At 37.6% G+C, this 17,439-nt stretch overlaps 1 protein-coding gene across 10 annotated transcripts in view; it reads left to right on the top strand.

The window, feature by feature from the left end:
• The first annotated feature begins 13,339 nt into the window (after nucleotides 1-13,339).
• LOC124630485 (polypyrimidine tract-binding protein 1) overlaps nucleotides 13,340-17,439 on the top strand; it is a 350,786-nt gene continuing 346,686 nt past the window's right edge. For 6 of the 10 annotated variants that reach the window (XM_047164410.1, XM_047164412.1, XM_047164411.1 and 3 more), the window contains exon 1: nucleotides 13,340-14,145. The gene's annotated coding sequence lies outside the window, so the exon portion shown is untranslated. The remainder of the gene's footprint in view (nucleotides 14,146-17,439) is intronic. The other 4 variants (XM_047164414.1, XM_047164421.1, XM_047164413.1 and 1 more) reach the window with 1 other exon arrangement.

The raw sequence follows: 17,439 nt of genomic DNA, 5'->3' as shown, positions 1-17,439 counted from the left end.
ATAAGAGCGTGTTTGAAATTGAAAAATGTGAGCATTTATGTCTATTTTATACATACAGTTAAGTACATTCTGTAGTCACTTAATTTGCTTTTTCATAATTAGTTTAACACAATTTTAAAGTTACCGTTGATGATCATAGATAGTTATTTTCCAGCTAAATAATACAACATAACTGTCAGTACAGTTTTGTCTATTGCCTATAGGTAACCATTTAAATATAGTTGTGTTTGATATTGACGCACAGCTTAGCTTGCAAGCTAAATTTGCACAGCTTCAACAAAGTTGTGTTAATGCTATACTCCAAATATGTAGTACCTAAAAACATTTCTGTCGGTTTTAGTATTTTTAATAGGGTAACCATGAGGCATACCGAATTTTTTAACCAGCTAATGAATGGCATACCACCTTTCTCTACTAGAGAATTAGCTTTAGATAGGTATATTTTACCAGGCAATTAAACAGACGATTTAACCAAATTATTAACTTCCCCATATTTGTTCATAGTTATCCCGACGTCGCTAGCAGGTACCACAATCCTACATTATTACCGATGCAGCTGATTAAACCGTATAACATTATGCAATTACCAAACCACTCGATTACCCAAAAGGCATATGCACTATTGAATTTCAATTAAAGTTAATTCAATTGAAATTTTAAAAAGAAAATATTTTATTTCACAAAATTGAGTGAATCCATTCCGGTGCGTTTGAACCGGCCTCACCGGCGACCAGTGTTTCGTAGTAATTTTATTTGTAATGGACCTGTGGTTTTGGTTGGCTTGCAACCTACGCTGATGTGTTTACCGTAAAATAGATACAGGTAAACTGGGTTTCCATCCCCTATGTGCATACTTTGCAAGAGGGAATGGAATAGCGGGGATGCTGAATGAATGTTTTATGCTTTCTTGGATCTTTGTGTGAAAGCTTTGGTGTTAGATAAATCCTTAAACAAACAAGATTTATGTAGCTCAGATTTTTAACCTTTTAATCCTTGCGTCTCGATTATCTTTGCCTTATTACCATACTTGGATTTAAAGCATAATACAAATTATCATCACCCATTTTGGGCGTCGCTATTTGCGATTTTGTACACCGTGCTTAACACGTCATAACCACATAAAACTGAGTTGACGGACGAGGTACAGTTATATAGAATGTGTATACTTAGTCCCCCTTTCTTAATTCTAGTGTTCCCCGGCTAATTGCCAAGATCCGCATTGTTTGGTGGAACAGCTAGTACCCTCATTAGCAGGCTCATGATGTTTCTTCATCAATTATGTGGCGAGTCTGTACTGACTGTCTTTGCTTTTAGCAAACCTGGACTAAAAGAAGCCATACATTGAGCATTTGAAATTCTGACGTTACTTTTTCTTAGACAAAAAATTCTGGCTCCTTTTTCGTTGAAAATGAGATTAGTAGTCATCAAGTGTTGTAAGTAGTCGCATTTAACAAGACCAATAATAAGGGGCATATAATATGTATGCAGGAAACAAAGTTGGAATTCAAAAAATATTTGTCAAGTTCAAAAAAGATCGGAATGCTTGAACCCGTATAATACAGACTATTTTTAATCACTTATGAATTATTTAGCACTTCATTCAAGCAGAATAAATTTCAACTTATTAAATTAACCATTCCAGATCAGTATGCAAGAGCCAGCTAACAACGTGTCAGTCACAAGATTCTCCAAACCACATTCTATATTAAGTATAGGATGAATTATCCAAGACGTGAAGGCATGTGAATAAAAACAGGTCTAAGTTGGCGACGAAAATACATTCGTGACTGGGTCACCTTACGCTCCTCACGCTTTGTTATGGCTGATCTTAAGGAAACAATAAACCAAAACACTAACAATGCCCTCAATGTTGGTTCAATGGGGCTCCGGGTCCACAAAATGATGTGCTATAAGGCAGGAAGTACAATAACACCTTGTATAATGGATGGATAGGTGCTTCACAACGCAAGACGGATAGCCGGCCGTACCAAGAAGTGTGCTATGTTTTATTCATAATTCTTGAACCAGCGTAAGTGCCACTGGGCGAAATTTATTTCTTAAAACGTTTTTATTATGCGGTTTAATTTTAGTAATAGGTTTGATGGACTAGTTCCATGTTTAGTAATTTAGCTTCAACCGGTGAGTTGTATTATCAATTAGCATCGTGACCTAAGAGATATTGATTCGATTACTCTTGAGTCTTGGTCTTGAAACTAATTAATAAGTAAACATTAATCAAATTACTATACTACTCAGTGTTTATTGAAATTAATTGACCTAAACCTTAATATACCTGACAGTTTAGATATCTATTTAGATAACCTTGAAAATCTCACAAGTTTTGGGAAGGTCACCAACTAAATTATTCTATGGCACTTGTAATAAATAAAGTTAGTAATTATTATTCACAAACTTATTGGAAACTCGTAAAATATTATAACAAGATAGCAATAAACTAGAAAACTAGCAAGTCGAGTTTTTGGAATCACAAAAAAATATATCTTATAAGTACCTACTAATTTAATTCTTGATGATAATGACATTTTATAAGCAGAAGTTAATTTGAGTTCTAGTTATCTGAAATATTATTAGAAGCTATCATACTTATTTTGATGGATGAATAAGGTTTAAGGTTTACAATTGTAAACAGTTTTGCTTAGTATTTAAAAGCTGTGATCACTAAACCCAGTAAAACCTCAAATAGCTAAATGCACTATAAAAGTTATCTGATCTAGGCCTCCGTGGTAATTCCAGCGCCTCTCTTTTGGCCGAACAGTAAGCTTTTGTCCAAAACTGGGAACCTATTATTGGCTGTTGTGTATCTTTAAGAATAGAATCTTACTGTGTATAATTAAACTTGATCTTTAATATAGAAGAAGCTTTTCCAAATTCTTTATGTATTAACCCTAACCCACTTTACACTCAATGATAAACTTACATAAGTATGTGGCCTATTCTTAAGCGGTAACCCAGTACACACCTAAATTATTAAACTTTAATCACATTAAGTGGCACCAAACTCTACTTGTGAGTGTAATACGTGAACTTACACTCACGGCCAAGTCAGTAGACTTAGTTCTAAGTTCATTGAGTATGCATGAAACGGAATAAGCACCTCGTGTTTATAGTTGCAGTGTAACAAATTACTTCACTAATGTCACTTTTCTTGACCCCCTTTTAGCAAAAAGTACATTGCACGCAATCTGGATATTAATTGTAAAGCAAGTGTTAAGTTAACCAGTTTTCTTAGAATAATTTTCGCATTAACATTTTTACAAAGGCTAACAATATGAGTTCATGTGTAAAAATCTGCGTATGACGTTATGGTAATTCGCCCGCTACAATACGGTAATCGATTTGGAATTCTGTCTCAAACAATATTAAATGTAACTGTTTTATATGTAAGTCATTCAAAAGCCACAATATGTATTGTGGATCCAAACAATTCTCAACAATACTGATCAATGCATGACTGTATCTCGCAGCCGTGTTCACGTCACAACATCGTCTTCAACGCTATGAATAAAACATGGCGGACATCATGTGGATCCTTGCCTTTCACACATATAACAACCAGCTAAGGTAGAACACCCTTCCCTGCGCATTGACCACGCATTATGGATATTGGAGGGAAACTGTAAGCGGTCCATAAAGACCACGGAACGCTGGACACAATAAGAATCGTCCTAAGGAAGAACGAATTGATAGTTGAATAGTTTGGCCTAAATTTATTAGTATTGTACATTTCGTCTTTCCCCTGTAAGTAGGTGACTAAGGTAAAGTAAAGTAAACAATATATGTATTTTCAAGGCATGAATTTGCACATTTCAGTGTCGGCAAAATCGCATCTATTTTATGTAAATTACTCTTCCCATTATGTGTGTTTGCAATTAAAATCCAGGTCAAATAAAATGTGCAAGTCCGTAAACCACTGACGAGTTTTTAAAGTAGTTGCTCGTATAACAACAATAAAAATATACTGTGACTAATAAATTAAACTTGCTTTGACATATTTCAATTATTTCATTTTAACGTGGTGGATAAGGCCTGAAATAAAATTACTGGAAACTTTAACACAAGAATGAAATGACCTGGCTATGTTCGTAAGATTTCTTGGATTCAGTAGTTTTCAAGAGATTTATTCCACTTGAATAAGTCCGTGATGATTGATGGATAATTGATGACAAGTGTGGGTCCCAATGATGGTCGCCAACTGATTCACAAAGCTCACAATAAACTTACAGAGGGACGCGGGGAAGATTAAAAATCGAGCGACTCGCAGACACAATGAAAATGTTTTTTCACAGGCCCCTTTCAGGCGTGCGCTTTGTTTGTGAAACGAAGTTCGCCGTTTTTTCCCTCTATATACGCTTCATCGCGATTCTCTAGGGCGGGGAAAATATTGCGTAATGAATATCCCGCTCTGATTTCAGTCCACGCTGATGCAGTTGCATTCGAGTGCATCGCTACGTTAATTTGGCCAATAATGCCGTCCATAGATAGGATGCAATCACAATTGTCAGCATATTTGAACGGTTTGATGGTGTATCGCATTGTTTTAAAGTGGGAACAGTTTCGCAGGTGACGAATTTGATCTCGGGGGATCGTAACTCTGGTATTGTGCTGACTTACGGGTGTCATGTAGCCGGAGTGGGGGATATAAATTAAGTTTCCCTGGTATGTAAGCACCTACGCGGGGATTATTTATTGATGTGTAAGCCCGCTAAAACTTAAACTACCTTACCTAAATAATTTATAGGTTCTAACACTCGTGCGTTCTCAAGATTGTTCACGAGTTTGAAGTGAAGGCGCTCACACACATAAAGTTATGACTTCACGTCCTAAGTTATGGGGCGGTGAACAGATATTAATATTGTTGACTCTACAATCTAATTGAAAGTTATTCGTGTCACACTTTTTATAATTTATGTGCTTTGGAAACGCCTTTTTGTTTACAAACTGACTGCCACATTAGAAACACACATAACTCTCTGGTAGGTAACTTTTACGTAACCACAATTTATTTTAATTTAACCATTCATCACCATGAAAATGACTTCTTATCTAAAGAACTGCTCATATTTCTCACTCCAAATCCGTAATAAATATTATAATATTTCTCTGGACATTTTTATTGCGTTCAAAAGTGCCAATTTGGGTTCTCAATGTCACGTTACACTCGATAGCTCATATCATATGGCTGTGGGATACTCGAGATATAAAATTTCTAACGAGAATCGAGATTCGTGTTAGTTATATTTTCCGCGTAGTGGTGGGTATTAACATTTGCTTACACAGTTTTATTGCTCTCCTACGACAAGAAACTGCGTCGAAGATGAGAGCAGTATGTACTTTATGGTTTGTAAATACCAGCGCAAATGACATACTTAGGTATAAAAGCAAATAAATTGTTGTTACCTCACCTAACCAGTGATTCATCCATCTCTTAAACAATTTCTGTAATCCGGCCGACAATTATTTCGTCATCTCTATTTTCTTTTAAAGTTCAAAAAGTTTCGATTATGCAATATGGTTTGAAGGGTTTTGTTGGAAGATGTACCTAACTATACATATTCATTCTTTGTGCTTATCGCATGACTTTTGGCAAAGGGTTTATTTTGATAAAAGCTTCTTTCAAAGTTAGTTTTGTGTATGTTACCCATCTTGATGTCCCTTTAAAGATAGTTCCTATATCACTAAGGTTTCTGGTTGTTGTATACAAACTTTATTCCGACCTATTGTATCGTTGGTTCTTATTCTAGCGTTCTGTTTCTAAAGTTCCTATTACCGCTGTAGAACATTACCCCAGTAGCAGTTGACACTCAATTCTAAAGCTCTGCGAAAGTACCTTTTATGTCTTTCACATAACAAAACAGATTTACTTCTAAAAGGAGTCCGTACATTGTTTTTGTGAGAACTTTCTTTGCATCCATTTTCTTAAGTTACTACTTCGCATTACAAAAAACTGTCGTAGGTGAATGGTTAATGCTGGTACTGTCAAATATTTATATACTTGCAAAGTTAAATGATGTGTATTTTTCCTAATTGATTATATGTTTGGTATATTTTCTGCATTCATAAGTGAAGCTTTGGCACACTGAAAAAATTTCAAAGAATTCTAATAAATATGTACTTACTGTTATAGTACGTAAAGGAAGGGTTCGTCATACATTTGACTGACGAGTTTCATATCAGCCCCGAATTTCGTTCGGCTTTCTAATAGATTGGTCAAGAGCAGTTACATAATAAAAATATGTTGATGCGAATTCCTATATCTACCGTAATCAATTTCCTTAAAAAATATATAGCATCTTTTTCCTATTGATTCAACAGTGAATCGTTGACATTAGGTACTGTTAAGTGTGCCAATTTAATTAAGATAAACGTATTTAGTATTTAGTTTTCTTCTATTTCGTATTTAGTTTTCTTTCAATATAATTTTTGTCAAACCTCACGAGCCTGACATAACGCAACAGCAAGCCCCCTAAGATTAAATATTAATGGTTTTAAAAAAGTGTGCCAGTAGTTTCAAAGATATTCCAAATACTTTAAATTATGCGAACGTAGCTGAGATTTATTTGAAATAACAACTGCTAAGTTCTCACAAAAATAAAACTCTCCGTAACAATTTGTGATAAAACGAGGGCTTATAATGTTGCCTTCATAAACGCCTTTTGAAGCGCGAAGTTGAGACCAAACAGTGTAGTATGGAGTGATGTAGCTGATACAAGTCTTTGTGTGAGACCTGATATTATGCACAGAAGACTGACAGCCTGAGCTGTGCAGGATATTAAACTTCACACTGGATGAGCTTTGGAAAATTATTTGTTATTATTTTCAATGGAGTGTAGAGATATCTTCATCAACACGTTTCTTTTAAGCATGGCAAGTTTGGATAGAAAATTGTCATTCTAACAAGAGCAATCTGTGCAGTTGTGCTTTTGCTTTTATTCAAGTGGTTTTAAGCAAGTTTTAATTACTTCGGAATAAAATTTGATACAGGTACTAAGAACAGACTTACTATCTATCTATATTGTTATCTTATATAAATTGCGTATTTTCTTAAAGCATAGTTAAATCAAAAACTGCATATATTTCATCATTTTCGCTCGCAGTTCCTGTGCCCATTCCCTCCCCTCACAAATCCAGGCGGGGAATTTAAAAAAGGTTAATATTTATCTTAAGGAGAATAGGCAAAAGCAAGATAATAATTACCTACCTACATGCAAACAACGTTACACTGAGGGCGTAAGACTTATTTTCGTTAAGATTTAAGACAAATGGAGCTTCAGTTTATTTCAGCAACAAAATATACAAACTTTAGATAAAAATTGTCACACATTTTGTTTTTATAGAAAAGTGCTTTTTAATATAACGTTGCGTGGTTACTAAACATAAATAGGTAGGCATAATTTACGGTCATTAAGCCATCTAATGCATTTTACTTGTATTTAGTGACGATGATTGATATCTATTGTTGTAAGCTCAGTTAAGTATTCATAATATTATTTATTTAGAGGTATAAGTAAGGGGTAGTAATTTGTCTCCTAATTTAGCAAAGAAGAATGTTGGCTATGAAATTAAGAATTAACTTGACTAAATATTAGTTTTCATAACATAAGGAAATAATATTAAAAAAACAGATTTGACGTGAATAGCTTTTTTTATTATCCACCTTGATATTCACCACAAAACATACATCGGAGGCTTAAAACAGGTTTCTTAAACATATTCAAAATCAAAATGAAAACAAAAGTTAAAATCAAAACATGAACAAAACCAAAAAAAATTAGAAATCATTACGGACGACGTGTAATCTGAAAGCCAAGGTCATCATTAATAACTTTTTGTAGGTATCGATAAGTTCATGAACAGGTATCGATGCATAATCGTTTGTCGATTTAATTGCATGAAAACATTGACCAGTTGTCGGTAACTTGTAAAGAAGCTTTATTATGGTTATTAGAATATCGATTAAGTTGCTTTTATTCATGGCTAAGAAGTTTTCTTGTTTAATTGGCTATGCTATAACTTTAATTAGTTAGAGATAATCGGTTTCCAGTCTTCCAGTTTCATGTGGCTCCTGTAATACACTTGTTGTACATAGCTCAGAAGTCAGGGTCAGGCCCAAACGCCCCCTGCCGTAAACTCTACGCGGGAGTCTTGCGGTCCATGGCCCTTTACGGGGCCCCGGTATGGGCACGTTCGGTACGGCCGCGAGCTGTACACTACCTGAACGTGCCCCAAAGGGTGATAGCCATTAGGCTAATCCGGGGGTACCGCACGATCTCCCGCGAAGCAGCTGGCCTACTAGCCGGACTACCACCGTGGGATCTGGAGGCGAGAGTCTTCTTGCGCCTGTACGACTGGCGCGAGGAGGCTCAGCGCCGGGGGGAAACCCCGTTGCCGCGACAAGTTGTCGTGCAGCGGGCAGAGCTCCGGCGGGATGTCATGGTGGTCTGGAGGGAGCGACTGTCGCAACCCAGTGCAGGGCACGCCACCATAGTGGCGGTAAGTCCCCTCTTTGAGGAGTGGCTCGGGAGGAGTCACGGCGCCCTCACGTACCGCATGACGCAGGTCCTCACCGGACACGGTTGTTTCGGGAGGTATCTGCATCGAATCGGTCGTGAGGAGGCGCCCGGGTGTCACCACTGTGCGGATAGCCCCGAGGACACGGTGGACCACACAGTCCAGGAGTGCCCTGCGTGGGAAGGGCACCGCCGGGTCCTCGTCGAGGCTTTAGGCGGCGGCGACCTCTCGCGTCCGGCCCTGGTTCAAGCCATGGTCCGGGGCGAGAGGGAATGGGATGCCGTCGCCTCCTTCTGCGAAGCAGTCATGCTCGAGAAGGAGGCGGCGGAACGTCAGAGAGTTCGCACCTCTCATCCCGGCCGCCGCGCTGGAGCAGGTAGACACCACGGGCGCCGGGTGTCGCGAGACGACTCCCGGCCACCGTAGGCGTGGGTCTGTGGGCGGTGAGTTCGGGTGGCTCATCGCTCATGTCTGTTTGTAGACAACAGACCCGTGTCGGCGGCGCGCGTTGTTCCACGCGCTCCTCAAAGAGATGTCAGCAACCCCAGCGGGGCCCAGCAGGGCCAAGGCCTGCCGGGGCCGCGGGTTGTTCGAAAGAGGTACCGCGGCCCTAGCACATAAGAAGGCCTACGACGGAACACGACGGCTTTTAGTCAGTAAGAGTCTGACACTCCCTCACCGCTGCTAACCCACAGCGGGAGGGGTCATTTGATGATTTTTTACGTCGTTAAAAAAAAAAAAAAAAAAAAAAAAAAAAAAAAAAAAAAAAAAAAAAAAAAAAAAAAAAAAAAAAGGGTCTCAGGTCAGGGGTTTAGTTGAAATTTTTTTTTTACCGAATTCGGCTGAGTACCTAACAGTATTTTTTATATGGGGCGACTACCTGGGAAACTCGTCATTATACGCGGTCGGTCCGTGGTCTCCCATTCACGGACCACCCGCGCCAAACATTGCTTAACGTGCGTCGTGTGGCTGTCACTTAGCCACAACGTCCTCCATTTTTTTATGAAGTTAAAATATTTATTTTCAGTCCATGAAATTCATGTCGAAATAAGTAATATTCCATGAACTCGCAGCGTGAGTGTAGTTCACTTAACAGTACTCAGTAGATACGTAGATTCATGCCTCACTGAACTTTGCTCATCTCGCGAATGAACGGGGACATACAGTCGTACGCGTGCCTGAGACATTTTTATCTAAACTCTAGCTACATATAACTGATGTGTATGTATTACATAGGAAAGATTGACGCTTAAAATTATAATGTAATTAAAGGAATCCAAAACATAAAACATTCTCTCACACAAATTCAGGTACCTACATTTGTATTTACTACTTTCATGATTAAAAAGAAGTTTTTGCTACACTAATTTTATTTTTGGTACTCTATTATATAAATCTTCACCAGTGTTCTCAGAGATTCGCTTTATATATGTGGGTATTATTACGAAATACCTACACAAACATCGTATCAAGGCAGGTAACAAGTAGGTATATATGTCACCGAGTCATAAAAAGCTTAAACTCTTAAGAAGACTAAACAAACGATGATGTAAGGCGATCTTGGGAGATTAAAATTCTTCGGTACCCAACTATTTTGACGCTATCGATCGCGATAAACTTATGTAGGTGATGCACACTCGACAGGTAGAACGCAGAAGTGCAACACTTTATTAATGCTTCTAATTTTAGGTTCTTTTGTCGTCATAGTCCTGAACCTAAGGTAAAACTAGGCTCCAGGCTTTGCTGTATTACGAAAAATCAATCCCAAACAAAACATTTCAAAAATTTTCAGATCCTGCGCCTCTACTTATTAATGTTATTGTCTTGCGAAGTGGTTTAGATTAGGTAAGTGGTCCAAACTCAACTAGGTAAGTGGTACTGGATACTTTACATGAGAACTTTGTTAGCTGTAAAGGTGGACTTTTTTTTTGCCGCTGTGGGTTAGCAGCGGTGAGGGAGTGTCAGACTCTTACTAACTAAAAACTGTCGTGTTCCGTCACAGGCCTTTTATGTACCAGGGCCGCGATAACTCTTTCGAACAATCCCGCAGCCCCGGCAGGCCTTGGCCCTACTGGGCCCCGCTGGGTGTAAAGGTGGACTTGAGTAAGCAAGTAGGTACAGAACTATTAATTCGACGTGCAGGCTCTATTAATTCGATAAATCCAAATAAACGTCGTAACAGAAACTGATCATACACAGATTAGAAAGCTGCATCTTCTCCTACCGCGTGATGCGCTAGCGGAACTCATTTAAAAGTTGAAGATTTCATAACCAATGGTTGATACAAACCAGCCAGTGTACAAAATAAGGAAAGGCCAAAGAATTTCCAAGTGAAAACTTGAGCAAAAAGTTTTCTGTTTACGTACGTGTACCTTATCGGATATTCATGAATATTGACCGTGGCCATGACCCCGTTAGCAAGAGTTTGTTTTTACAATTTACTCCAAAGTTAAATATAGGCCTTTGTCATAATGACTAGTTGCTGAACGTTGGATAAGCCTATTGTGACGTAGCAATATGTCGATTTTAACTAGTCCGTCAAGTTTAAGGCAGTTTAAATACTGGGATTATGAGATTTTGACATCCTACAGTTCAGTGTCTTGTGATATTATTATTTTCTTGCATATAATTATTTTAAATAAAGTATGTATTATACTTTACTTCTTTGAATATAACGTAAATAGGTAGGTAGTATTATTTCAATTGTAGTAAATAATCTACATCTAGCCTACTATTTTATAGGTATTCTATCTGCTTAAAGAAAATCCGATTTATTTAAAGTATTTCCCACGGGTTGTAGGCGAAACCGTGGGCGGAAGCCAGCAATTTATAAGAGTGTACCGTATTGATAAACTCCTGAATGCCCCTAAAGGGAAGAAGGTTATTTATTCTGAAGGACAAATAAAATATAAAAATATTCAAAATTTGAATTTTCATTAAATATTTTTATTTAAAAACCCCACTATGACTAAACATCGTTAGTTTAAGAACACTTCTCGAACGTAGATATTAGGAGCGGCGTATCGGAATTCCTTTTATCTAACAGTAAAATATAACATTAGATAAAGCGTTCCATAGCGAAGGTTTCATATCAATCTCGTAATCCGTTTGCGTGGGAACCCTTTACAAATAAAACTCACCTCTTCATTATTATTTGTATGAATAATTTAATCGTATCACTCAAGTATCTGTCAAATTTTACATGTAGGGGAGATAGTTGCGAGAGATAACTAGTGCTATCTCACTCTACTTCAGAATGAGCCTCTATACATGTTAATAAGTATGAAAGAATACGCTCTTAATTTTATCGAGTGACCCGTATATTTTTACAATGAATACGGGAGACACAATACGCCATAAATTGCTTCTGTTCCGTAGTTTATTAAAAGCATTTTAATTATGCGCGTTTTCCTTGCGTAAACTGAAGTAAATTGCTATGCAGATAAAAAATAATCGATTTTTATATTTGTCGGTGTGTTGACAGTAGAGGCTGACTGTAGAGATGTTAGTCTTAATAAATAAGTATACTTACTTATATTTCACAATATTATCGATCTCGTATACGAGTATAATAAAGTTTGAACTACTGCAAGTCAACTGTTTAGTGGCATTTGTTTCCGACAGTTGAGACGAACGTCGGAGATGATAGAAAGATAGTTAGATATCTCAAGATAAAAGTACTAGAAGTAGGAGCCGATAACATACGAACATTTCTGCCTTCAACCAACTTATTTCAACTTTACATAGAGTTGAACATCAACTTTACAGTTCACCAAATAAGTAGATGTTGAAAATTCTTCTATTACTTAATCCGGAAAATTCGCAGCTCATTAAATAATATGGTGATCAATCAATCACCAATTTATTCACCAGGTGGTGATTAAACCATTGCGTAGCTACCTACTTAGAGATACATCCTCTTACAAGATTTTAAGCCCAACAAATTGATGAATCGGTACAACAAATAAATAGGTACCTAAGTAAGTAGGTGCCTGCCTGCCACCATCCCACGGGGGTTTTGATTAGCTTGGTAGCGCTTTTAGGAACTCATCTACCCACCAGTTCAGAATCCAAATCTGTCGCCATCGTGAAAGAAGTTAACATTATAAATTAATCTTTCTTTATTACGTATCAATTAAATGTGTAATCATATAAAACGTTGGTAACGATGGAGCACAATATAAATAATAAAGTAAATATAAAAGTAAGGATGTAAGTAGATACATTCGGCATTCGGACTATGACTAAAAAAAAACAATAAAAATAAAAATTAATTATAAAATAAAGCACGCAATATTCGCGTCATTATTATTCAATATAAACGGTTAAATAGCTAGTTCACATTCGTAAAAGGAGCGTAACGGCATTCTTGCACTTTCCATTGCATGATAACGGTTTCTAACACAAGGACCAGCCTAACTCTTCCTCCGTCCAACTTTTGAAGCAGCCGGTGTAAATAAATAATTTACTTTGCAAACTTGTTGAAAGTTGGCGAAAATTGGAGAAACGGCGCTAGTCAATGAATCGTATGATAACCTGAGGCGAGTGCGGGAGGGTGCATCACGCACGTGTTGTCAGATTAATTGAATGCCTTCCGACCGGCCCGCCCCGCGCCGCGCTCGCCGCACTACTACCAAACAAACAAACAATCGGACAACTTGCATAACCGCTGAGGGATGAACTATGCTCTCTGCTCCTCCCTTGTGCACTTGTGATTTTTTCAACGTTACTTTATTTTCATACGGTGTAGTAGCGCGGGTCGCAGGGCGCGGGCGGGACGCGCGCGGGCCGCGGGGCGGGGCGGGTCGCGCGGCCTCTCGCGTTTAGTACAGCGCTCAGCAGGAGTGTCGGACGCTCGGCTTCACAGTCGACGACTTTAGTATTCTTCGTTTATTTTCTTTTCTATTCGTTTATTTGTCACTCGGACCTCACCGCGTCATAAACATGGGATGTTTCACCGTAAATGAGTGAGTTACTGGTGTTACCGTGTTTACAAAATTTTTATTTTGACAGTGTCACGTTCACGTGCGGAATCAAATTATTACCGGTTCCGGAGTTTTTAAGTGTTTATTATACGTACACGACCTTCGTTTGCTGCAGGTAGAGCCGGCAGATCATCAAATAGGTGCTAAAGTGTCGGTTTCTGGTAGTACTAATAAAGAATTCTTGTGTCAAAAACTTTACAAGTGTTCCGATTGTGATTCGTGTGTAAGCGTTGTCGGAAAAAATTTCGCACGGATTTGTTCTAATAAGATTCTTCTGGGAAACTAGTGTGAAGTGCGTGTACCGGTGAAGTGAAGCCAGAAGGAAGTGCTTCCAACTTAAACATAACCTTACATATTCGAAAGAGGCGCGTGTTGCACGGGCATGCGCAGTCGGGTCATCGAAATTATTAATAAGTGCTTCATAATTTTATAAACAAACTGTGACAGTGTTGTAGTTTTGTCGTGGTGCGTCGCTAAACAGCAACGCACGAACGTGTCTGCCGAGGGCCCGCCGTCACAAGTCGGTTGACCGAACCGAATCTTTTTTTTTTCAAAATTTAAAGTCAAGGATAACGTTCACCTGTGGGATTTCGGTGTTTTACCTGCGCGCGCACAGAACTTCTTTACAAAGGTGAGTTTTCACAGTGCTCTGCGAACTCTTACGTCTGGAATGCAATATCATAACTTAGTTGGCTGCAAAATATTAGTTCTTATTTTTATTTGCTTTTATAACTGCGAGAAATGTACTGCCTACTGGCCTTAAAACTTTTAAATGATAACGTTTGGCAGGAGTTCACAAAACCAGTGCAACACACGTGCGTCGTGCAGTGTTTAATAAAAAGGTGTTGCATAAAAAAACTTCGTTTGGTTTTGATGCGTCGCGGGCACTGTTGCGGTCCTTTGAGGTTTTATGTTTTTTTTTTTACATTTGTGCGTTCTGTTAGTTTATTCATTAGTCTATTGGTTGGCTGACGTCATCACAGGAGCATCCCAACGTCTTCCATCCCACTCGCTCTCGAATAACACACAACTGGTTTGAGGAGTAGGTAGAACCAATTAAACGAAATGACGTTTGACGACTCTCCCGCACAAACTTTGCTTTTAATTTTTTATTCGACTTTTTTATTATTTAAATGTTTTGAAGGGGCATAAACTTGGAGATTCTACTGTAGTTGAACCTCGTTCAAAGTTTATTATTGTTATGGCTATGATTTCTTTGAATTAGATGCGAGTTTTGAGATGTGCACCGACAGGTACCTAGATAGGTACTTATGTAGAGACGACAATTTATTGCCAATCTTTTTGTTTGTTATTTATTTTTTTAGATAATTTTGCTGTCTGTAGTCTGTAGGTACCTCACGTTGTTATTACACGCATGGCTGTTCTTTTAGATTATGTAGGCACATACCTACCTAGGCAATACCTACTACGTGCTCTCGGTACACGAACACGTGGAAACACAGATTCGTAAATAGATAGATATATACATAGGTTACCTACCTACTTAGAACAAAGGTCAATGAACAGTCAAGGATAATAGGTAAGTAGGTACTTACCTGTGTAACTAATGTTAGTTGCTGACTTATAAGTTTATTAAGATAAACAAAGGATCTTTACCATGCATAACATTCAAGATAAGGTTTAATCAGTTATTACCTATTTATCTAGATATGTAGGTTTTTTTTTAACCTATTATAGAGGAGGGTTAATAACTGGTACCTGCTTAGACAGGTAGATACCTCTACCTGTCTAGTTTAGGCACCTACAATGATACGTAGTACTTACTTTCATACAACCTAGATGGTAATTAGGTAGGTAGATAGGTAGTAGAATAGTGTACGAAATATAACGTAGGTACCTACCTATGTACCAACTTAGTTAGGTACCTATGTAGGTCAATCAATCAAGTGGTGGGACAGTTTTGTTGAATACTACTACATACCTACCTAGGTATGTACCTGCCTGTGCGTAGGGCTGCCATCCGTCCGGGTTTCCCCGGATTTGTCCTCGTTTGGAGGCCGTCCGGGGACCGTCCGGGCGGGCTTTCAAGAAGTGTCCGGGGAAAACCCGGACACTTTTCATGTAAGGAAGCACCTCATTGAATTTAAGTAAAATATGTTAATAGTAGGTAAATGGATTACAAATTAGGTATTATTTTGTTTAAAAAATCGTACTCGTTCGGGGAAAAAATGCGATTTACGCCAAATGTCCGGGTTTTTTAAATGTTAGTCCGGGTTTGGCGAAATTCAAGATGGCAGCCCTACCTGTGCGTAGATCTAATTTAATGAATGGAGGATACCTTTATCAAGTTACACCTACATAAAGACATAAATAAACCTATTGTCACATTCATAATCTCATACTTATGACGATTTGAATTATAAGTAGGTTTGTAGGTCTACACGTCGACCTATAAGAATCTATCTAGCTTATGTACACAGGTACCCACTGAACTATGAAACTTCAGTGACTTTTAAACAGTAACCTTTCAACCTTAGCATGTTGTCAACATTGGAACTCTTTCGCAGAGTTGCTGGATTTACGCAAGCCCGCAAACACAGGTAAAATAAAGTTTCAATCCTATAGCATGTAGGTACCTACTTTTTACTTTTAAAGATGGTAGGTTGGTAGGACTTTGCAGTGGTATATATACCTAGCCTATAGATTTTTTATCCGCGTCCCGCAGGATCTACTTCGCGCACCTAGATAAAAATGTGCATACAGCCATTCTCGATAAATGGGGCATCTAAAACTGAAAAAAAAATCGATTCTATCCAGCTTGTTAAAAGATTAGCGCAGTCAAGCAAGTAAACAAACAAATGATCAACCTCTTTATTTGTAGTGTTTTCCTCTTAAATAATAATACTATAAGATAATTAACTTTCAGAAAAATTGTGAAAGATGCTTACTTACTAACCTTCTTAATACAAAAACTCACACCAGAAAAGAGTCCAAGTTAAAATCGTTTTTTTTTGTAGAAGAATCCCTTCGCCCGGCAAATGGACAGCGTCAGTTTTACACTCGGATACACTTGACACTTAAAATGTTAAGGGGTGAATAATTTTTCTTAGCATTGAATATTCGGGATCTGGTTTAAATCCGACTCTTTTCTATAAAGATTTTGGTGAAATTGTTGGGATCTACGTAGTACCTAATATTTGTCATTTATTTCCACACTTAAAATAAACTTTGGATATTTTTTCAACAAAAATTATACTCACAATATCGATATTTGTTTCCGTCTATCTACAACTCAAAATACTGAAAAACAAAATTATTTTGAACTGAAACATAGGGACTTGCGCACGCGCAGTCTAAAACTTTACACGAGTTTTGAATACAATAGTCAAGTATGAGTCAACAAATTGCAAAATACCTGGTTTTGTACTCGTCATAGTAGGTATTTCTCAGAATTAAAAATAAATTAATATTATTTTCAACACATAAACTGAATCTTAAATTCCTTAATCGTAGGTATATGAATAATAAATATTAAGTTTATTTAATTGATTGTTGCTATGAGGAAAACACGCCATGACCTCACAAGTTATGTGATAGTGTCATTAATACTTAAATATCAATTGCAATTAAGATTTTGCAGTATTTTTTTGTCCGCAAATCTAATCTTCACACTCATTGGGTTAAACGAACTTGTACATAACTACGAAGCAAATATTTGCACACAAAATCTTCCCATATTTGCTTGTAGTCGTTGTCAAATACACACGAATAGATTCTCTTGGTTTTCATACTCGTACAGTCCAAGACACAAGTCTTATCTTTTTGAACAATTAATTAAAAACTTTTTCGATCGGACTTCAAATACGTAGAACACAAAATGTTTATAAAATAAAAGTATGCTAATCATAAAGTAGGATTTAAATAAATATTGTCAGTGGAAATGTTACATAAGTTTTAGCAACCG

The sequence above is a fragment of the Helicoverpa zea genome, chromosome 5, assembly GCF_022581195.2.
Source record: "Helicoverpa zea isolate HzStark_Cry1AcR chromosome 5, ilHelZeax1.1, whole genome shotgun sequence".
In the NCBI taxonomy this organism is placed as follows: domain Eukaryota; kingdom Metazoa; phylum Arthropoda; class Insecta; order Lepidoptera; family Noctuidae; genus Helicoverpa; species Helicoverpa zea.
The sequence above is the reverse complement of the archived record's forward strand: the minus strand, read 5'-3'. Positions and strand labels throughout refer to the sequence as shown.